At 37.7% G+C, this 23,571-nt stretch overlaps 1 long non-coding RNA gene across 2 annotated transcripts in view; it reads left to right on the forward strand.

The window, feature by feature from the left end:
* Nucleotides 1-1,309: 1,309 nt before the first annotated feature.
* Nucleotides 1,310-23,571, forward strand: part of LOC140604596 (uncharacterized) — a 45,797-nt gene continuing 23,535 nt past the window's right edge. For both annotated transcript variants that reach the window (XR_012007414.1, XR_012007415.1), the window contains exons 1-2: nucleotides 1,310-1,519; nucleotides 11,922-11,987. This is a non-coding gene — a long non-coding RNA (uncharacterized lncRNA). The remainder of the gene's footprint in view (nucleotides 1,520-11,921; nucleotides 11,988-23,571) is intronic.

The following is a 23,571-nucleotide window of genomic DNA, read 5'->3' on the forward strand; positions in this document are numbered from 1 at the left end:
ACAGAAGAGTGATGGGTGCCCAGGTGCCTGCTTCTTTCGGGCCCCCCCAAAGAGTTGTCGGTGGGGTTTTAAGCCACACAGTGTTCTGTTTTGTTTCTTAAACTTAGAGGAAACTTCTTTTTAAAATGACAACAAAGGGGATCCCCGGGTGGCTCAGCGGTTTAGCACCTGCCTTCAGCCCTGGGCCTGACCCCAGAGACCTGGGATCGAGTCCCACGTCGGGCTCCCTGCATGGAGCCTGCTTCTCCCTCTGCTGTGTCTCTGCCTCTCTTTCTCTCTCTCTGTGTCTCTCATGAATAAATGAAGAACATCTTTAAAAAATAATAAAAGGGAACAAAGAACATAAACCGTTGTGGCCGCGATAAAGGGACAGCAGGGAGGACGGGGACGGCCAGGGACTTCCACGGCAGGTCTTCTACCTCCTGGAAACGAGCTCGTCCCAGACTCTGGTCACTTCGTGGTCTTCTTGGGTCCGCTCAGCGGTCTTCCCCGGAGAGTGGGTGAGATCTGCTGCTTCCCCGCGCCCCGGGCCCCCCAGGACCTGAGGGCTTCCATCACCCCCTTCCGTCCCTCACAGGGCTTGAAGGGGTTGGAGAAAGATCTTTTCCCATGCTGTTTGTCTCATAAAGCCCTATTTTTTTCTCTTCCAGAACCTTCCAGAGTTCGGCTTTGGCGAGTCTCCCGACCCCGTGTCCGAGCACCTGCAGGGGAGGAGGGTGCACGGGGCGGGAGGGCTCCGGGGCTGCGGGCGGCGGGGCGGGCTCGGACACCGGGTGGGCTGGGGTGGGGTGTGGAACTCGCCAAAGCCGAACTGTGAAAGGTTCTGCAAGAAAAAAAAAAGGGGGGGGGGGAAAGGACTTTATGCACACAAACAGCATGGGAAAAAAATCTTTCTCCAACCCCTTCAAGCCCTGCGAGGGACGGAAGGGGGTGATGGAAGCCGTTTGGTCCTGGGGGCCCCGGGCGAGCCCGAGGAAGGCGCAGATGCTCCTGGGAGCCCTCCGGCCACGTGCACCCTCGTCCCCTGCAGGTGCTCCCCTGCAGCTCCTCACACCTGCCCTTCCGCAGTCAGTCCCTGCGTGTGGCTGCGCGGGGGCGCCCAGGTCCTCCGCCCCGCTCTCCTCCCCCCCCGCAGCAGGTGCACCCGGGAGGGGGCGCACGGGGGCCCGAGGGCAGCTGCCAACCAGGGTTCAGACGCGGAGGCGGCGCAGGTGCAGGTGCAGGTGCAGGTGCAGGGACCTCGGGGCTCGGCCGCTTCCTGTGGCCCCGCGCACCCCCCCCCCCGCCGCAGTGCGCAGGTGCGAAGGCGCCCGCGGGGGTCCACGGGCTGGGGGCGGGGGGCTCCAGGCAGCGCCCTCGCCGCCGACCCGCAGGTGCCGGAGCGCAGCCGGGTCAGGCCCCAGGCGGGCCCTGCACCCCCCAGGAGGGCCCGGCTCAGCGGGCGGGGCTCCCCGAGAGGCCGCGGTTGCCTGCCGGGCTCCCGAGGGTCTTCCCCGCGGCGCATCCCCTCCCGCGGCAGGTAAGGCTCCGCGCCCCCCGCCCCCGTCTGCTCCAGGGGCCCCTCGCGCCCGCAGGACGCCGGCCGTTGGGTCGTTGGGCTGGTCCCGGGCGGGGCGGGGCGGGGCGGGCTGTCGGGCCCCCGGCGCCCCGGGCCGCCGCCTCGGTCTCCCCGCGCAGGGCGGCCCGCCGAGGGCTGCGTCCCCAGAGAAGCCACAGGCCAGCCCCGGGGCAGGCCCGAGAGCGCCGGCGGGTGCTCCCAGGAGGAGCCTGGCGGGGCCTGGCGGGCTGCGGGGGGGCCGGGGGGGCTTCTCCGCCTCCCCCGGGGCAGCACCAGGAAGCCGAGCAGGGACCCGGGGGAGCCTGGGCCGCTCTTCTGTCCTGGAGCCCGCAGCCCGGAGGCTCTGCTAGCCTCCCCCTGTTGGGGCCGGGGCACCCTGACACCGCCCGGGGAGGCTGGGCCCTGCCAGCACCTGCCGAGGCGGGGCCCGGGGCTGCAGCAGGGCCACCCCCGCCTGACATGACCAGGCCTGGGGGGCGAGTCCAGCAGCTACATCCGTGCACATCCCTAGTAGGAGGGGACGGCCTCCCGCCTGACATGACCAATGCTTGGCCATTGTTATGAACCTTGGCCTTAGTCGTTTTTCAGGGCGCTTAGTGGAAGACTTTTTTTTTTTTATTTTGAGAGACCAACTTACAGCAGGGATCAGTCTTTGATTAATTTGTTCCTTTCTCTGTTTAAAAAAGTACTTTTTTCCATTAATAGGTGAGCAGTAGTTTTAGTATATTACACCTCTTAATTTGTAATGCCTTTAAAATTATGATTTGCTTATCATTTAACGTGCATCATTATAAAATTAGATCATAATTTAATCTATGTATTTTTCCTGTATATGAAAGGTAGAACAGAAAGCTTAGGAGTTATTATAAATATGACTGACAATACGGTCTAATAAAAATAATGGTGTCAACACACTTTTACAACTTTCAATGTGGAAAAGTATTCACAGAGTTTCTCCCTTGTTTTGTTTCAATAGAGATAATATATTTACACAGTAAAAGAGAAAAATTAAATTGTGCAAAAATAAAGTATATAGGCTCTAACAGGCTCCCTCCATAATCCCCAAATGATAGCCTGTTCTCTAGAAGTCACCATATATTTTAAGGTTTTAAAATGTTTTTAAAGAAAGACCTTAAAATATCTGGTTTTGTTTGATTTGATTATTAGTACCATCGTTCTAATGAATTCAATTAAAACATAATATACCAATTTGAGTTTACACATCCTGTTGTCCGTTCTTACAGGCAATAAACATGGGGGTCCAGCTTCTGGAGGCAGTTAGGTCTTGAAAAAAAATACCTGAACACTCTGTACCTACAGTCTCTAATTTTTAAGCAGAATAATGTTAACTTATATCTTAAAAAATCTGTTGTTAGGATTCATTAAAATGCATTCAGCATTCAAACTGGAGAGATTTACAAGTCAGTATCATGGCTATGTACATATTATTAACGACATAATTAAGGTTAGCGATGGTCTCAAGTAAGAAAACATGTATCTTTTTCTTTAAACCACGTGAAGGATCATGTTCAAGCTCTCAGATTCAATTCATTCTCTTTCTTACACTTTATCAACTGCTTAAAACAATTATCATATGTTAGATTGCTTTGTAATCATACCATAACTACTGGTACAGTATTGTGATTTTCTTGGAGTTAATATCTTGTGGATATAGAAAAGTCATATGAAAATATTGCAATTTCTATAACCTAATTTTTTGATTGGGAACTACATTATCTTGATCAAAGAGCCATCTTTATCTTCTTACTTCTCAAGTATATACATGTAATTAGATTAATTGTGCTAAAAAGACAGTCTTCATGGGGCCTCCTTTGTCTTCCTTTCATTTGAATCTTGTTTTAATTTTCCTAGAATACTTTCTTAGGTTAGTTTGGATACTGGAGTTGGCTGAGTCAGAAATGACTCCAAATAATTGTTACTTTAAAAAAAAAAAAGGTAGTTTGTTTCTCCAATAAATATAAGGTAAAGCAACTCCATAACTGTCAGTCTTCTGTTTCATTGCTCCATTATCTCAACACATGGCTTCATTCTCATAGTCCAATACGTCTACTCCAGTTTCCTCTATGATATTGTGATTTAAGCATGAGGAATGAAGCGATGAGGAAGGCTGGGATGTAGAGGGAGGATTTCTTTCTGTTAGGGAAAGAACCCTGACAACTCTTATGTTTATAGTGCAATGGTCTGAACTTAGGCATAGAGCCATACTTAGCCGCAAGAGAGATTGGAAAAGTTTGCTTTAGCTGGATGACCATTGCTCAACAAAATACTCTTACATTGTGAGAGGAGGTTATTAGAGGGCAGCTCGCTGTCTCTGCCACAGTTCTTGCTCTTGAAAAGATAAGAATACTTGCATATCTTTCTTTTCACACGCAAAATTCACAAAGTTCTTTCCATTATGTCACCCATCCCAGGATTTCTAGCTAATGTGTGGTCTTCTCTTTCAGGGTCAATTATAGTACCAAGTGGTCTGACCATACATAAACTGAACTTAAAAACAAACAAACAAACTAAAAAACAAAGGCAGCTTATCTGTACACACTCCCCTCCCCATGCCAAATATGCAGTGGTTTGGTTAACATAGGCAATCGCAATACAACATACAATTTGAAAAAGGGTAAACAGAAATAAAACACTGAACAACTGCTCAAGAGCTATTATCCTATTTCGCTTGGTCAGAATTATGAAGCCTTTAGGCAAAGGCAGAGAGGTAAATCCCCTGGTAAATCCATATGTCAGTCCTGTACTGCTTTCTAGGACAAATCCCTATGTCCTTCACAGTTGAAATTTGTTGTGCTAAGTGGTCCTTCCTTTTCTGTTGTCTTCTGTACCCTTTATGAGATCTACAGAGCATTTGCAGCTAAAGTTTTCCTGATGCAGTTTTGGGATAGAACACTCACAGGCTTCTGCAGACATGTAGTCTCTGCAACAAAACATTTTTAGGAGCACCTGGGTGGCCCAGTTGTTTAAGCATCTGCCTTTGGCTGAGGTCATGATCTCCTGGTTCTGGGATGGAGCCCTGAGAGTCAGGCTCCCTGCCCGGTGGGGAGCCTGCTTCTCCCTCTCCCTCTGCTCCCTGGCTCTTGCTCTTTCTCTCTCTCAATCTCTATCTCAAATAAATAAAATCTTTTTACAACCTGACAATACATTTTTTAGCCAAAAAAAAAAAAAAAAGAAGAAGAAAAAGGAGGTTTCTAGTGTTTTTACTTTTCATCAATTTCCTCTGCAAATGAACCCAGATGGAGAGCCTATCTGGACATAGAGATTAAACCTGAACACTCTCATCTGTGTATTGGTGTTTGTGGTTTGTCCTTCAGGATCTCTCAGATGATAGGAAACTGCAACCTGGCCAGTTGTTTAACATTTAACAGTTATCACTGAGTTCTTATTGTACCAAGTTGTATTGTCAGTACAAGTTTGATGGTTGTCCCATTTTTTTGTGTATTTTTCAAAACGTAGATCTTTTAGAATTATGCATTTTTCATCAGAACTTTGAAAACTCAAAAAAAAAAAACTTTGAAAACTCATGTCTATGTGTTTATGTCTGGGAACTCAATGTGCCTTTCAATTAAAAGATTTATCAGACAGTTGTCTAATTAGTTCCCATAGATAATTGCATCAGTCTTCCTGGCCTTTGTCAATGTATCTATAATCCTATAACCAATGTTAGTAAAAATGTTACTTTTTTTTACATATTTTCTAACTTTGTTGGGATTTATAGTTTTGCTGTGATTTTAAGAGGAAAATTAAATTTAAAATGTGTTCCCAATCCACTTCCATTTAAAACAACAAAAAACATACAGAGATGTGAATAAAGACTAGAGCTTTACAAATGAGAATATTTACCAGGACTATTTCCAACTCCCAAACTATTTGGGAAGACAAAAGTATTTTAATAATACAGTTTTCTTTTTATCTATAATAAGTAAAAGTGTAAGTTATAAATTCATTTATTTTTACTTTTAATTTTTTGTTGTCATTGACGTATTTAATATGATATTATTCACCATACTGCATATTACAAAGTTAGTGTTACATTCTGAGAATTTTGAACAATAGAACTAAGTTAAAATGATCGACTAAATATATCACAATCTCTCCCATGACTGTGACAGCATGAAAAGCAAGATGTATTTTATATGTAAATAAATGTGGTTTGGAGCTACGTTTTTCATTCTCAAGTGATAGTAGAACTTTCTGATTGGTGGCTTTATGTTAATAAATAGCTGGACTTTGGGAGACTGGGCTGTTGGAAAACACAAAGCAACTGAACAGTGGAGTAGTGGAGAGGTCATTTGTGTGCATTGTGAATGAAGTTACATATTTATACTTAAAATGCTATTTGTCATACATTTTTAATCTTTTGACCTCATATGAAACTTTTTTGATCAATCTTTAGAACTATTTTTTTGTTTATCTCTGTATAAATTCACACATATTCATCAATCTGTCTACCTGGGCATGATTTAATTAAATGAGGATTTCACCTGACTTCTTAGCTGATTTTGATAATATACCCACATTTTTTTCTTCAAAGCCCCTAAAGAACAATGTACAATAAATAAATGTATAAAAACTCAAATACTATTCTGTTTTTGTGATGTTTGACAGAAGCCAAGTAATGTGCTTCACAATAGGCCTGGACAAGTATGATGAGAGAGGTAGATTATTCCAATGCTAAAACTTCTTCCTTGTCTCTATTACTCCTTTAAACTTTGAATCTACTTGTATCCTTTCCAGTTCATAAATTATTTTTTGAAGGATATGTTGTAAAAATATCCCTAATATTGGCTCCCCCTGCCCTTGAAACCATATTTTGGTGACTCGAAGAGCTAAATCTGAGTGAATTTAAGAGAAATAAGATATTTTGCGGGGAACTTGGGTGGCTCAATCAGTTAGGCATCCAACTCTTGATTTCAGCTCAGGTCTTGATCTCAGGGTTGTGAGTTCAAGCCCTATGTTTGACTCCCAGTGTGGAGCCTACTTAAAGATGATATTTTTAAAGGGGGGAAAATAACTTGTGTGGGACCTGAGAGAAATGGCATCAAGCTAGTTTGTATTATCCATTTCATTTTGTTTTGTTTCTTAGTATGTAGAAAGGAACTGTGTGTGTGTGTGTTATATTCCTGAGAATAAAATTGCACAAAATATAGAGTAAGGAAGGAAGAATAAAAAATTGCTAGAGCATAAAACTTAAATGGACAGAGGAGATTCTATCTAGAAAATAAACAGATTCCGTTGGTATAGTACTTTGACAATTGATTCAAGTAACAGTTGGAAAGAGAGTACATAAGGTGCAGATCCTGAGAGTGGGTATGTGTGGTAGTGGGATTCTGTAGAACATTTTTTTAATGTTGAAATTAAACCAGCAAAGGGTAAATCAGGACATCTCCTGAAATTAGGGAAAAGGGAGGAAGGAGAGCTAGAATTTTTGAGGAGAGCAAAGACAGTAAAGGAGCCATCTAGGAGAGTGGGAGATGAAGGACCTGGAGTTGTGTGATTGTTGGACAGCCTAAAAGCTCCTAAGGTTTGTGCCATCACATAAGTAAAGTTGATTAGTTGCAAGAATGCAGAAATAAATGTAGACAATTGGGTTTAACTCAAAAGTGGTGCTTTTTCCAAGTGAGTTTAAATTAAAAAAAAAAAAAAGAGGGGAGAGACAAGGAATTGGTAAAAGAAACATTATATTGATTGACCATGGTATTTAAGATGGCTAAAGACAAGAGGACACCAAATAGGTAAGAGGCAGTGGAAATGCAGTAACATTTGTAGCCCCTATGGTGTAGAGAGATTCTTGGAGCCTAGATCCTTTTTTTTTTTTTTTTAAGATTTTATTTATTTATTCGTGAGATACACACAGAGAAAGGCAGAGACATAGGCAGAGGAAGAAGCGGACTCCTTTCAGGCATCCGGATGTGGGATTTGATCCCGGACCCTGGGATCATGCCCTGAGCCAAAGGCAGATGCTCAACTGCTGAGCCACCCAGATGTCCCTGGAGCCTAGATCTTGAAAGAAGTGACCTCAAATGCTAGTTGGCAAGGATCAGAGAAGGAAATGCCTGAAATTGAGATGAAAGATATGCAGAAATCTGTAAGGACAAGATTGTGGTGAGTTGCTTTTGTAGGGTGAAGAATAGGAACATCAAGGGAGAGGACTCAAGGTGTCAGAAGTGAAGGTGTTGGAAGGATCATCTATACACATACTGAAATCCCAAAAAGACAGGTAACCAGTAAACAGGATGACAGTGAATTGGGAACTGAAGTCATCCAAAAATAAGGAATAATAATGTAGGTATTGGGAAACTGCATCAATAATTTTCATAATTGGAAATATAAAGTAATAACAAGAATTTTATTTTATTTTTTAAGATTTTTAAAAATTTATTTATTCATGAGAGACACACACACACAAGAGAGAGAGAGAGAGAGAGAGAGGCAGAGACACAGGCAGAAGGAGAAGCAGGCTTCATGCAGGGAGCCTGACGTGGGACTCAATCCTGGGTCTCTCGGATCATGCCCTGGGCTGAAGGCAGGCGCTGTACCACTGGGCCACCTGGGCTGCCCTAACAAGAATTTTAAATGCAGATAGTTTTAGGGAAATGCAGGAGATAATAGTTTTAAGGATGGAATGAAGAACAGGAAACACACCTTTTTATATCCAGACCCAACGGTTCAAGATCTTTTCAGTGGCATAGAGAACAGTTTCTATGTATAAAGACTATGTAAAAGCACTGACCTCTCAGGCAGAGTGCAGGTTTAATGGAACAAAAGGAGTAAGGGTGTTCAGAGAAAATATGAAGACAAAGTGGATTTTGCAGATGATTGGTCATTTCAAAAGGCATGATAGAAAGAGTTCAGGAATTGGGGAAGGCTTTAAAGTGATGAGAATAAGGAAGATTTAATCAATTTGTAGATTGGAATGCATAAGATGCCTAGTAAAATGAAGGTTTAGGCTTCCTGTGATTACCTATTTGCACAGGATGAGAGGGCATAATGAAATCAATTCCATCATATTTGAGACAGATGACAGTGGCAAGGCTATGGGTTTTAGAAGGGAAGGACATCCATTGATGTCTGGAACTTACTCATGATCCCTGTCAAGTGACGCCAAGAGATGAGCAAAGTAAATTTGGGGCAGACCGAAAACCAAATTCAGAAGCTATGAAAAAAGTAAATGGCACTTGGCATGGTCAAAAACCAACAAAAAGGCCAGGTAGGATGAAGATAATTGAGATGAGGTCAGAAATGTGGCTAAAGGCCAAACCATGTAGAAACCAGCAAGCTCTAAAAGACTTGAGTTTAATTTAGAGTGAAATGAAGAGTCTTTAGAAGGTTTTGGGCAGATTTAGATTTAGAATGGCTAATATGAGATTTGTGTAAAATAAATATCCAGGTAAGCAAAAATGGTAGCTTAGAAAAAAGGCACAAGTGATAGAGGTGTTGAGAATTGGTAGGATATTGCCTATATTTTGGAATGAGGTCCGAGTTAGATTTTTTGTTGGAATGGATATACACTTGAAGGACAGAGAAGAGTCAGAGATCATTTAAGATCCTTGTTCTAGCCGCTGACCATTGAGTTTCCATTTACTGAGATGTAGAGGGCTGATGGAGAGATTTTGTCTATATGGAGATAAAGTCAGGAGTTCTGTTTTCAACAAGCTGTATTTGAGATATCTATCAGACATGCAGATGGAGCTGTTAAATGAGAAGCTGGTTTTATGAGTCTCGAGTTCATGGATAGGGTTGAGGATTTAATTTACACTAATATTTTATGCTTTTATTTACATTTTTTCCTTAAAAATGTCATAGTTATACTATTGGTATTTTTTAGTCAGCATTTTAACTTTTCTCTGTATGTTTTTAAAAATGAGTGACACTTTCCTCTTTTCACCTTTCTTACCCTGCCTTCTGCTCATTCCTTCGAGAAGTTATAATTTGATTTCTATACTTATTAACTCTTCATTCATGATTTTATCTCCCTTTGCATTGCCCTTTCCCTGGGAACATGGTCCCATTTTATTTGCCTGCTCATTAAGTGTCTCTTTTCATTCTCATCTCATTCTCCTATTCAGTTCAATATTGAGCTTTTCTTTTTTCTTTTTCCTAAAATAAAATATTTCATTTGAAAAATCTCTAGCATGTTATCTTATGGATGCAGGGCCTTCTCATATCAGTCTTGTTTTTTATATATTTATTTTAATATTTTTATCTGCTGCTTTATACATTAACTTTTGTTATAGAAAAATTATTACCTGTTTATTGAATTTGATCTCTTACGTTTACGAGATTATCTTTTCTGATTCTTGGTTTCATATTCCTGTTTTGAATCTGAGATTCCCATTAGGTTGTTTTGAGAGTACTACATATGGCTTACTATACCCTGCCTCCAGGTCTGGTGCTGTATGTGTGGTGATATATACTTCCAGATGGTATGCCTATCTATGACTGGACCTTTGAGCATGGAACCTTTTGATTAATCTGTGTCTCTTGCACAGGGTTCTTCTCTGCTTTCTGGCCAAAGGGTCCTCATTATTCCCTCCTTACCTCAGGGTAGATGTTTCTGTTGCCTACTGTTTAGTATGATAAGTGAGGGATAAAAAATCTGATTAGCCTGGATTTCCCTCCAAACAAACATTCTAAGGCTTTTCCCTATCTCCAAGATGTCCCACATTTGAGTTCAGAACAACTCTTATAACAAACAGAATTGGTATAGAAATGAAAGCACATTCTGAGTTTAGTCGCAGTCTTCCTACCAAATGTATGCCAGGAATTTAACTAAATACTTTGTATGGAATTAACCATCAGATGCACGAAATAAATCATATTAGTATCCCCAGTTTGCAGAAGAGGGTTGTATCAGAGTCCAAATCATTTTACCAAGGTCAGTATAAAATAATCCATTCAATTTCCATTTGGCAACATGGCCCATACCTAATCCACCATGATTTTCTAGCAACTCTCAATGAGATGTGTGTGTGTGTGTGTATTTCCTTTCCTGTAATTTGGGTGTTAGTCCTTTGTCCACTCTGGATCTCCTATTTCAGGAATGACTCCTTTTTGTTCCACCTATCTTTTCTCAGTGATGTTCTCACATCGTTGCTGTTTTCTGGGGAATTTTCTTTTTTCTGAATTAATAGTGAAGGGATAATACAAATTACGGGAAAAGTATTTTTGGCAATTATCTATATTCATCATTTTAAGTCTAGCTACAACATTGGAGTATTTAAAGTTTCCAGCACTGCAATCATGGCTGTTTTCCATGTTTTAATTGTTACTCTTTGTGTTTGAATGTGAAAAGAATTCGGGATAAATCTGAATTCTCTTAAATTATATATAGCATTGTGTTTATGTCTACATTCATATTTTCTTTTTTTTCCTATGGAAAGGGTCCAAAGATTTCATTAGTCTTCAAATTGTAGTAAACCACAAAGACATTATGTAGGAGAAACATGTCCCTACATATGCATATAATACTATGCTTCTATTTTCTAAATAAAATGGGAAACTAAAAAATGCATACAGACCTAGCTACATGAAAATAAATATTTTTCATTGGATTTACCATTGGAAATGAGGGTAAAAAGAGATCCGTGAAAGTACAAAAATGCTAAATCCTAAATCTTGCAAATATAGGAGAACAACAAATGAACATTTCTCATTTCCTCATAAAATGTAACATTATTTACAGACCACATAAAACACGCAAAATCGCTGTAATGGTAGTAAATATGTATTATCATTCTAAATCAAGCCATAACTAATGACACTCTGGGAAAGGTTTAGCTTATACTGAGGCTAGGTGTCTTGCAAATGAAAAGCTATTTAAGTGCTAAAATCAATTGACTATATAATACCATGTTTTCTGATGGGAATAGTGCACAAAAGATGCCTGGAAGTTGTTTGTTACAATGGCTAAATCAGATTCTACCTCTGGTTATTATCAACCCATACATTCGTCATTATAAACTGCTTCATATTTATTTTATTATATTGATTTACTTTAGCACCCAAGACAGTTTGTACTCCTACAAAATTCAGAAAACATTGATTTACTTAAATTATTCAATACTTTACTGTATGGCTATTATGTCATTTAACATTTTAGACAAATCAATACAACTTTTTTTAATTGCCTGTCACATACCTAAGGTATCGCAAATGTGTATCGTTGGAATCATTAATTTGCACTATGTTGATGACATTTTTATAAATCGACTAGCTTAAAACCATAAAGTGGCATATGTGGGGGGAAGTACTAGGATATGAAATGAATAATTTAAGCTAGTTGGAATATATAACTGCAGAATACTTTATTAAGTTTATAATAATTCTATTTCACAAATAGCTGAAAGGTGGACTGCTGTCTTCTGAGGACATTGTGTATGATTTCTTTCCCCTCTTTTAAGTCTACGTAAGTATAACAGATGAGATGCTAAGTAACCTCAATGCAATGTTTTCTATTCTGGGAACTCTTCCATGGAGAATTTTGACTACAAGGTAGAGGAACCACACTGTATTTGTGCAGAAAAAAAATATACTTCAAGCATATTTTTGTATATCAAGTGATAGTGTGCTATCCTTGTGTTTTAGACGAGACCAAAATAATCAAAATGGTAAAAAGAACTCATCCAACAAGATGATCATCCAAAAGTGTTATAGGTCAACTTGCTGACACTATGTTCTTTTTGAACATTCTAGAAAAAGTTATTGTGCATGTCTCAGTTTTCAACCTAGGGTATAAGGCCTGCATGGGCAGGAATTTACGTCTGCTTTACTAATCATATATATATATATATATATATATATATATATATATATATATACACACACACACACACACTCATATGTATATATACACACATATATCACATATATTTTACATATAATTACATCCTAATAATAGGTAAACAGTAAATTCCTAATAATAGGTAATATAAAAGTAAATATTTCTTGATAAGCAATGGATCAGAAAGTATGATAATTGTTCTGTATTTTATTTAACTTGGGTACTAGCACATGATGCTTGAGGAAGCTGCATTTGTATTTTCCTACTATATCTAATAATATTGTGTTACATAAAATATGTGCAACATAACAAAAGGTCATGTTTAAGTGGATATGGTGGTCATATTACATTGAAGCTGTATTTGAACCCAGTATCATTATTGCTAAGATATCAGCTATACATTATAGAATGATGAGAAATATAGCAGAGCTCTAAGAAGAAAATAATAGTCACCCAAAGTCACAGCAGCCAAAAGATAGCAAGATAAATACCATTTGTATTTTGGAGAATAATTTTGCATTTGCATATAAATTACTATGCTCCAAGACTGCCCTGACAATTCTGTTTAATACTGTCACATATCAAAATACATTTAGAATTACCTACTTTAAATTTAGCGATATTGTAGCCTTGAAGAGTTTATATTGTATGAATGAGTGTGTTGTTACAGTTATACTTGTAATAATTATTTATGTAATTATTTAGTCATTGATTTTATACTGTGTTTGAGGCATCTATTATGATCCAGAAATAGCTGTAGATAATTTCTTGCAATTGAAGAACTTTAGGTCTGAGAAAGGAAAGTACAAATGAGAACCTTAAAAGTGTGCTCGAAGTGATAGACTACAGGAAGAACACGGTGTAGGAATATGAACTATATCAGTGCTTCTAAAATCATGTCTAAAGCATCATTACCCTCTCATCTGTCATAAACTAATACTTCTGAAGAATCCAACAAGAAACTGAAATTCCAGAAAAATGAAAACAAAACATGGAACATATCAATTTTAATTATTAGGTTTGGTAAGGATAAAAGTATATCCAATAGATCAAAATAAACATAGCATTAAAAAAAGAAAATATTCACAAAACATATACTTGTTGATCCTTAAAAATGAACAGACTGGAGATGAGCTACAAGAATCAGTTTTGCTCTACTAACACTGTGTCCTTACACATCACACCTAGTCAGAAATTTATGAATGAAATAGCAGTTCCCTGTATAGAATATTTTTAGGTCCACTTTAAAGAGGTCTATCAATATTTACAGTTTTTATTGTGGTGAAAGTGCTTGTTATGTACTTACTACCAAATCTAGAGTGGATTATAACCTCACTACCTGCAGGAGGTAACACATATTTAACCTCTTATATAGTTTGTTTGAAAAATACATGTCAAAGAAGCCAGACAGAGGTGCATGTTGACAAAAGTAGGAGAGGAGATTATAAAGCAAGTTCAGCATACTAATTTATAATTTTTATCCAAATGTAGAATTATACTTGGTTTTTGAAGTATACTCCCCTAAAAATTTATAGTATAAATCTTTTCAGTTTAAGCAAGTTTTTTGATGAAAAAATGTTTAAAAGTAGATTCAAATCCGTGGATCTATCAGTGATTGATCTAATTAATGAAAAATACAAGGCATTGTATTAAAATAATAAGGGATTGGTGATAACTTCCTTCTTTTATATTTTTATAAGTTCCTTTTTAAAAAGTTTTTATTTTAATTCCTGTTAACATATGTAGTTAACATTAGTTTAAGGTATACATTACAGTGATTCAATACTTTCATTCATTACCCTGTGCTCACCATGACAAGTACACTCCTTAACCCCCATCACCTATTTAATCCATAGCATCCAGCCTCCTCTCCTCTGGTAACCACCAATTAATTTGTTTGATTAAGAGTCTGTTTCTTGATTTGTATCTCTCTCTCACTCTCTCTCTCTCTCTCTCTTTTCCCATCTGCTCATGTGTTTTGTTTCTTAAATTCCACATATTAGTGAAATCATATGGTAGTTGTCTTTTTGTAACTTATTTTGCTTAGTGTTATATTCTTTGGCTCCATACATATTGCTGCAAGTGGCAAGATTTCATTCTCTTATGACTGAATAATATTCCGTTGTGTATATACATATACACTACATCTTCTTTATCCATTCATCAATTGATAGACACCTTAGACTGCTTCTGTATCTTGGCTATTGTAAGTAATGCTGCTACTTAAATTCAAAATGTATGAAAGACCAAAATGTGAGACCTGAAAGTATACAAATCCTAGAAAACAACCCAGGGGTAACTTATTTAACGTCGACTATAATAGCAACTTTTTTCTAGGTATGTCTCCTGAGACAAGGCAAACAAACACAAAAACTATTGGGACTACATCAAAATAAAAAGCTTTTGAACAGTGATGGAAACAAGTAAAATTCAAAGGCAACCTACAAATGAGAAAAGATATTTGCAAATGACATATCAGATAAAGAGTTAGTATCCAAAATATGTAAAGAACTTCTAAAACTCAACATCTCAAAAGCAATCCATTTTAAAAAAAGGGCCGAAGACACTGACATATGAAAAGACATACCATCAGGAAAATACAAATCAAAACTACAATGAAATACCACCTCACAGCTCTCAGAAGGGCTACAATCATCAACAGACATGGGGGACAATTGCTGATAACTTTCAACTAAGTACATATTAGCATCATGACCTGTTTTACTCATAATTGTTAAATCATGGAACATGTCATAACTTCCCTACAAATGTTTTTCTTCCAAACTTCCAACTTTATTTTGTGCCCTTGGATCTTGTCTGCCCTGTTGCATTCCTTCCTTGTGTGAAAGGATTAAAATCATTAAAAATACCAAAGGAAGATTGACTATCCAATTCTCATCATTGAAGAGTTGGAACCAAACTGGTTTCTTATCTGACAGGAACACTGAGAGTTGATTCTTCAGTTCCAAATTTGCAACTGTACTCTTGCCATTGAAAAACATTTTATTTCAGCATGAATTAACACTTGTTTACAGTCAGTTCTTATATTATTAATTGAGCAAATATTGATTTTAATACATCGATTTATATATTCACAATTTTAATACATGTGATCAAATATATTTAGTTTGTGCAACTTACTGATTTTTTTGGCCAAGTCAGTCTTAGTAAAGAAACTAGTATTTGATTTACATTTTGATGCACCAATATTAATTTAGTGCAAGCTTCTGCCTTTAAAACATATTTCTACTCAAAACCTGAAGTGTGAAGTCCATTTCACATCTCTTCGTTGATATAACACAAACACAGAGCTAGCTGTATTTGTTGGTAGTAGATCCCCCCCCCCAAAAAAAAAGAAAAAAAAAACCGACAACACAATTCTTGCTTCGTATCACCATTAAGATAATGGACACAAATGCCTGTATTGGAAGTATTCTGTATTAACAATTTCTGTGCATTTGTCAAGTACAATGAAAAAGGCTTTTCTGGATTTATTTGCTCAATAATTGGTCTTTTATATCTTTAGTCAGTTGCAGACCACGCCCAGGTATAGTGCCGTTGGAGAGTATCCCACGAGCTTCCTTCTTGCATCAGATTCACCTAACATTTCTTTTTTTTTGTTTATATATTTTTTTATTTATTTATGACAGTCACACAGAGAGAGAGAGAGAGGCAGAGACACAGGCAGAGGGAGAAGCAGACTCCTTCCCCCGGAGCCTGACGTGGGATTGGATCCCGGGTCTCAGGTTCGCGCCCTGGGCCAAAGGCAGGCGCCAAACCGCTGCGCCATCCAGGGATCTCGATTCACCTAACATTTCTAATCAGTATTGTCTTTCACACATGTCATGGTAAATGTACGTGTTAGATATTAGTTTGTTGGTCTTACAAAATCAAAGTGCTACTTTATAAGAAAAACTGGAAAATAATAATGTTTATATGTAGAATACCTATCTGCCTCTGTCAGCTTTTTTGTTCAGTAGTTTTTCAGGTAACTTGCTTTGAATTTATCCCTATTAATATTTTGAATGTAAATGCTGATTAAGTTTTGATGATTTCATGGCCAGTTAATCTCTGCAAATAACATAGTGAACTTCATGCTTCAACCATAGTTTGGGATACAAAAACTGAACTCAGTACTTAATGCAGCTGGAACAGATCATTTGGATCTATACATTTCAGAATCCTTTCCAACATTATTATTTGGTTTAGTAATATTGCACATTCAGAAGTTATGTGTTTTTTTTTTCAGGAAAAATTCTAATGAAGTTTGTTTTACCATCTTTGAATTGGAGTTCAAATATACATTTCATTTTCTAATTTGTCTAATATTTAATAATAAAATTTTTAAAAATAGGCTTTGTTAAATTTTTAAAAGATTTTATTTACTTATTTGAGAGACAGTATGAGGGGGGGGGAGAGGAGAGGGAGCACAAGCAGTGGGGAGGGGTAGATGGAGAAGCAGACTCCCTGCTGAGCAGGGAGCCTAATATGGGATTCCATCCCAGGACTCTGGGATAGTGGCCTAAGCTGAAGGCAGGCAGACACTTAACCCACAGAGCCACCTAGGTGCCCCAGGTTTTGTTATGAATTTTAATGTGATAAAAATATTTTTTTCTTGCAAAACATAAGATGATTAGCAGGATAACATTAAACTTTTCCATGTAATTTAGAAATATAGGGAACCCTGGGTGGCGCAGCGGTTTAGCGCCTGCCTTTGGCCCAGGGTGTGATCCTGGAGACCCAGGATCGAATCCCACGTCGGGCTCCCGGTGCATGGAGCCTGCTTCTCCCTCTGCCTGTGTCTCTGCCTCTCTCTCTCTCTCTCTCTATCATAAATAAATTTTAAAAAATTAAAAAAAAGAAATATATCAGAAAGTAGAGACTTTTCAGAGTAAATCTATTTATCATAATTGACTTGAGTTGTGCTCTAATTCTCCTTCTATAGGGAAAAAGCAAAGATAAAGTTGCTACTATGATCCATTCAAAGTGTTGTCTTCAAGATTTCTGAAGTGTCCTAGCCAGAAGCATATCCCATAAATGTATTCTGCAGGCAATCTTTTATGCAGTAATCTAAATTGTTCAGATATGGGATATACATTGCAAATATTATTGTCATTTTTTGTATTACTATGTCCTTACAGTTTATCCCTAGTAAAAGCATGTTTTCCACTACATGTGATTGATTCTGTCAAATACAGCTTCACATCACACTCCTTGCTCATGCCTATACCTGAAATTCTTCACAGTCCCCCCACCCTGCTAGGTGGCATGCTAGGGTAGTCAGCGCTTATATTTTACATGTTAGAGTAAATGTTACCTCGGAGAGGCATAATCAGAGTTAAGTGAATTCTATTCATTCTCTCAAAACATCCTATACTTGTAGATCCTAATCCAATTTCATATTATGTATCTGGCATGTGTTACAGATTTTGATAAAGTTAAGGACCATGTCTCATTCCTCATTATGCATCCATTTTTTAACATGCTGATGATACATAGGAGGTCTTTACTGATCACCTGCTGAATGAATACTTGAATATGATTATTTGCAATGGCATAGGTTAAATATATATATAACTGAATGCTTTCTGGACTTGTCAATGATCTCCAACCTTGTCAGTCACTCAACTGGATGATTTAAGTTGCTTTATTACTGTGTTTCTGCTTGCATTTAACTCATTAGAATCAATTTAAGACAATCAAAGTTTTGTGTTTTTAAAAAGAAAGCCAAATTAAGTCACCTTCCTCTTAAAATTTTCCATTGAATGTAATTAAAATGAAATGATTCACAAGGCCATCCGTAAGTTGATCATTGCCTAATTCTCAAAAATCTATTTTTTTTAACCTTTCTTCAGGCTCACTGTTTTATGCATACTGATTTTAAAATATTTTCTTTTACACATAGAGGTTATTCATGCCATAGAATCAGTATCAGGTAGTTCAGGCCAAACTTACAGAGCCAATAGAACAAAACATTCAGTGATTCACACCAAATAGAAATGAATTTCTCTCTCATGTAACAGATTGGTTTATGGAAAGGATCCTCCCAACTCACTGATCTAATAGCTTCCTAGGGATTTGTCTTTGTTTGCATTGCTTAAACTAGTCATTAGGACCATATGTGGATTCCTACCCTAGGGAAGAAGAAAACAGAAACCAGCTTCTTTAAGGGACACGACTTGTAAGTTGAACATATTTCCATTCATAGCCCATTGGTTATTCATTTCAAAGGGCTGCCCCTGACAGTCTGGGAAATGTAGTCATTAGCTGTGTGGATGTGTCTCCTGCTTAAAGTGAAAGAGGATTTATTTATTATAAGGAAGAAGAAAATGAGTCTGGGAAAAATTAGCTGGCTCTGTCATGAGATCTTGCATTTGATATTTGCTTTGCCTGAACTGATTGGACCCAATTTTAACATGCTTAGTTCTTAGTTGCCATTCAGATTTCAAATAAAACTAATCTCCTTAGATAAGTTTAAGAAAAAAGTGCATATAGTCTCCATCATTACTGTTTATTGCATGTTTAAATGCCCTACTCTCTTTCTGTTTCTGCCTCATAATGAATGCAGGTAAGATCCTTGAGAACAGGAATTTTGTTTATATAATGCTCTGTATCTATGTGTTCTGCACCTAGAATAACTGTCATAGTTGTCTTTCAAGAAATTACAGAATAGCTGAATAGACTGTTGTGTTTCTGACACAACTTTATGACATGCCATGAAGAAAACGGTATTTTTCTCTTTCTTTCCTTTCATGTTTGCATGGAACAGAGATGCATTTCATCGCGTAATACACTGATGCAACATGTAGAATCAGAAGCAATTAAATCTGTATTTTAAACATTTTCAGTATGTCCATATGAGACATAGTTAGTTTCATAAAGAACTATGATTCATAGCAATACATTCTCTTAGTGTTATATCTCAACTTACTTCTACACAGTGTAATTAATTACCTGAGGAGCTTCTACTTAAATATTTCTCCCAGTAGGTCACATGATTTCTGTGGGATATGCATTTTCATTACCAGTAGCACAGCTAATGTGATAAATAAGTGGAATCACATCTTTAAGAGTGCAATTATACAGAGGGATTGATGGCTTCTATAAAAGCATCTAAAACTTAGGCTAATAATGCTACATATTAGGTGTGACTTTTTAGTAGTTTTGAAGGAAAACCAAATTGTACATAGAATAACATTTTAGAAAATAGAATAACCATGTAATTTGCAGAAATAAGAATGACCTACCTACAAAGCTTTGGATGAGCAGGAGAATCAGTTGTTGATGGGCTTGAAAGCATTTGTCTTACATATGACTTTTTTAAATATGCAACTACTTTTGTTCTATCAACTTCCTAATTTGCAAATTCTAGGCTTAGATCCTAAAGTATGTTATTTCATCACTAGTATCACTCTATATTACTAGTTAGCTGTTTTATTTTATTTTTTTGTTTGTGAAGGACAAATTGAACACTAATTAATTTAATTTGTGTTAACATTATCTCTAAATAATCTGATTTGGTATGATCCCATTACCAGATTCCCTTACATAAGAAGAATCTCATTAACAAGGCCCTGAGATAGCACTTTAGATCCATTTGGTAACACAGATACAGGCATAAACTCATTACATGATGCACTCTCCATTCTTAAATTGATGAGGTTTGCTCTAGCTATTGTTTGGGAGTAATATGCCTATAATCTAGTATTTCTGGAAGGAATAAACAAAATCACTGTTTTTAAGAGAAAAGCTTATAAAGAGAAGGAAAGAGGAAGGAAAGGAAGGAGGGAAAGAAAGCAAAGACAGACTGAAAAATTAAAGGTATAAATGATTTCTTAATCACACTACACAATAAGGTAATACTTATTAAGTTATAGAAACATTTTAACCTGCGCTACTCAACCCCATAGAGGTTCTGATTATGACTCAATGCTATTAAATTATTTGAAGACAGACAACTATAAATACTTCGCCATTGTTACTGAGACTGTCTTGTATCTTCAAGGAAACTGATATGAATGTGCATCTCTTATTTGAATTTCAGTTAAAAATTAGCAATACACTAAGTCTACTGACAGTATTTGGTTAATAAATCTAAGATCCTGTGTTATTTCAGTACCCTCCTCTTACTGAAATATTGAAATATAAAGGGTGGTTGAGTATGGGTGTGTGCAGGAAGCCAATGCTCAGGGCACCAGACAGAAAGCAAAGCTTCTTTATTTCCTTTATGTTAGGATTCAAACTGAAGTACTGTGGGCAAATTAAAACTGATATGACAGGAAATTTTTCTGATACCCTCTTTCATTTCCAAGCAGGTAGATATCTGGATTTTTTATGTGGCTAAAATGAAAGCATGAATTGTAGGGAGATAAGTTTAAAAAATTTTTTTAAACGTGTAAGTTTTATTTAGGAAAATAATAGCATTATAAGCTATCTAAGGAAGAATAGGAGTTTCTACCTTAATCTTCTTTCCTGATTCCCACTCCCCAAAGGTAAACCTATGCGACTCATTCATCTATTTCTTCTGGCATGTTGCATTGTATTTCTAAACATTGGAATTGCTAATGTCACAATTTCTAGATTTTTCTGTTTATGAATAGTTGTCTGCCTGCTGTGGATTGTGATGATGTAACCTTGTTCAAAGTCCTGTTACCCATCTTCCTCGCCACATACTTTCCAGTACTCATGTCTCAGTTCCTGGCTCAGTGTTCTACTATTTAATTTTATTATTATAATAATATGTAAACTGGCTCCCATCATTTATTGTTCCTATTACATTTCCTGTTTGGGACAGCATTTTGCTTTTCTTGGAGCTAGTAATGATTTCATGTGAGTGTATGTGTGTATTTTCTTTCTTCCTATCACTGATTGATTAACCTAGGCTTTCCAAGAGAACTGTAGAACTCATCTCAACATGCTCAAATATTTTATCAGGTAAGATATCCATTCCATCTTTTTTTTTCTTGGACTCACGTTTCCTGAAACACTTGGTGTTCATCTTGCTTCCTGAACTGGTTGTGTTCTAGATCTGACAAAGAGCTGTTGTAGAGGAACATTTTATTTTGTTCCTGGGAAGTCTTGTGCCTTTTTTCTGTATTGAATACTTTTCTTTTGTTTCCCACACTGTTTATTTTTTATGATTCACTTTTATCATTTTTATGAAACATGTACTCTAGTAGCTTTCTGAAAAACAATAAATAAAGATAAATATTTTGAAGCTTGCTATTCTTAAATGGTCTTTGTACCATTTGATATATTTTTTATATCCTTTGATATTTAGGTTGACATTGATATCCATTTTTGATTTAAAAATAAAGTTTATTGATATTTTGGTCAAAACTGCAGGTTTTTTACTATTAGCTTTGTGACACTCACTAGCTACTTGCCCCCAATATTTATTTGCATTGTTTTCCCTTTATTTCCTTTGTGGTGTCTGTGTGCTTATCAGAAAGACATCAACTGGGGATCCCTGGGTGGCTCAGTGGTTTGGTGCCTGCCTTTAGCCCAGGGCGTGATTCTGGGTCCCAGGATTGAGTCCCACATCAGGCTCCCTGCATGGAGACACAGCCCTCTGCCTGTGTCTCTGCCTCTCTCTCTCTCTCTCTCTCTCTCTCTCTCTCTGTTTCTCTCATGAATAAAATCTTAAAAAAAAAGACATCAACTATCTACCATTATCAATTAGATTTGGTTACTGTAGAGACTGAATAACAGTGGCTTAAATCAAATATTTCTCTCTTCAGGTAGCTGTCTAAATATCCTCAGTTGAAGGCTGACATGATAGCTCCCCTATATTAGGAATCTAGTTTATTGATTCTTAAATCTCTACTGTTCCACCATATGGCTTCCATTTTATCATTTGCCATGGCTGGCCCAGCCACTTGCATGCATGTCAGTTAGCAGGAAGAGGAGAAGGGAGAGTAGGGCACCCGTTACCTTTAATGGCATTGCCGAGAAGTCACACATATCAAAAACTTTATACTTTGTAAGCCAAAAAAATATAATTATTTTCTTGTCTGAATACTCCATTTGCGTAGCATTGTGATATATTTTTAAAGAATGCGTTTCTTTCATGTTGCCTGGCTTTATACATTTACTGGAATTTTTTTAAAACTAAGAACACTGCTTATTTCTTCTGAGCTGTTTCGTTTTGTTGGTTTTTTGTTTTTGCTATTGGTATGGACACATACCAATGCATGGTGATCTCTGGAAAACTATAATTAAAAATAGGGCAGTAAGGTGGTGATTGGAAACACTTTTTGGATGGGTTTCATTAACAGAGTAAAGAATTTTACCATAGTGTGGTTAATAAGAGTATGTTAATCCACTGGGCAAATCTGAAATGTCATTATGTTTTGACGTTTGGTCTGTTCCACTGCTCAGAAAGAATCCTGGGAAGTATGTTAAGAAGAGAGCAGAGGGGTGTCACCATGCACTTTGCAGGCTTGCATTCATTCTTAATTTCATTCCTTCTCTGAGTTTAGTTATTTGATTCCAGAGCCTTACTAACCCAGCCTTCTCAGTGAGGTTACTTTCTCTATTATGCTGTGGTGGGAAATCTACATTCTCTTGGTAGCAAAGCCTTGCAGAAAAAAGTCTAGGGGCCTCAGTCATACTACTTGCAGTCTTAACTCTCACATTCCAGCCTTCAGAGATAGTTGTTGCATCCAAAGTTCTGAGACCCCTGTTTTCTGTTGGATAAATTAGCTGCTATTAATTGGCTCCATGACTGTAAGGATTATCTTCCTTTCACTGCTAAGTCAGTTGTCCTTATTTATCTACTTTCCCTCAAAATTCATCAACATTTTTTATCTGTACTTGTATTGGAATACAATTTGATATTTTATTTGTATTGCTGAGGTTTAAGGAGGGAACAGAGAGAAAACCATTGGATAAATCCTTCGTACATAAGTGGAAGTTTCCTAAATTTACTTATGGAGTAGCTTTGAGGGTAACAAAGGAATATCTTATCTTGTAAAAAACAAGAGCAAGGAATAGAGAAGTGTTGCTCCCAAATGGCAAACTGCTGAGATTGCATCTGTATGAGATACCTGGAAGCTAGATCTCAGGTCTCTGAACTCTCATCCTCAGCAAGAGGACATGACACAAAGCAGGAAGGCCAATAAAGACTTCAGCAATGAGGACAGGCCATTTTTCAATTTGTAGGCTACCCAGGCAGAAAGAGGACCCTCCTGAGACATAGTCATGTTCT

This window comes from Canis lupus, chromosome 15, assembly GCF_048164855.1.
Source record: "Canis lupus baileyi chromosome 15, mCanLup2.hap1, whole genome shotgun sequence".
NCBI lineage: Eukaryota > Metazoa > Chordata > Mammalia > Carnivora > Canidae > Canis > Canis lupus.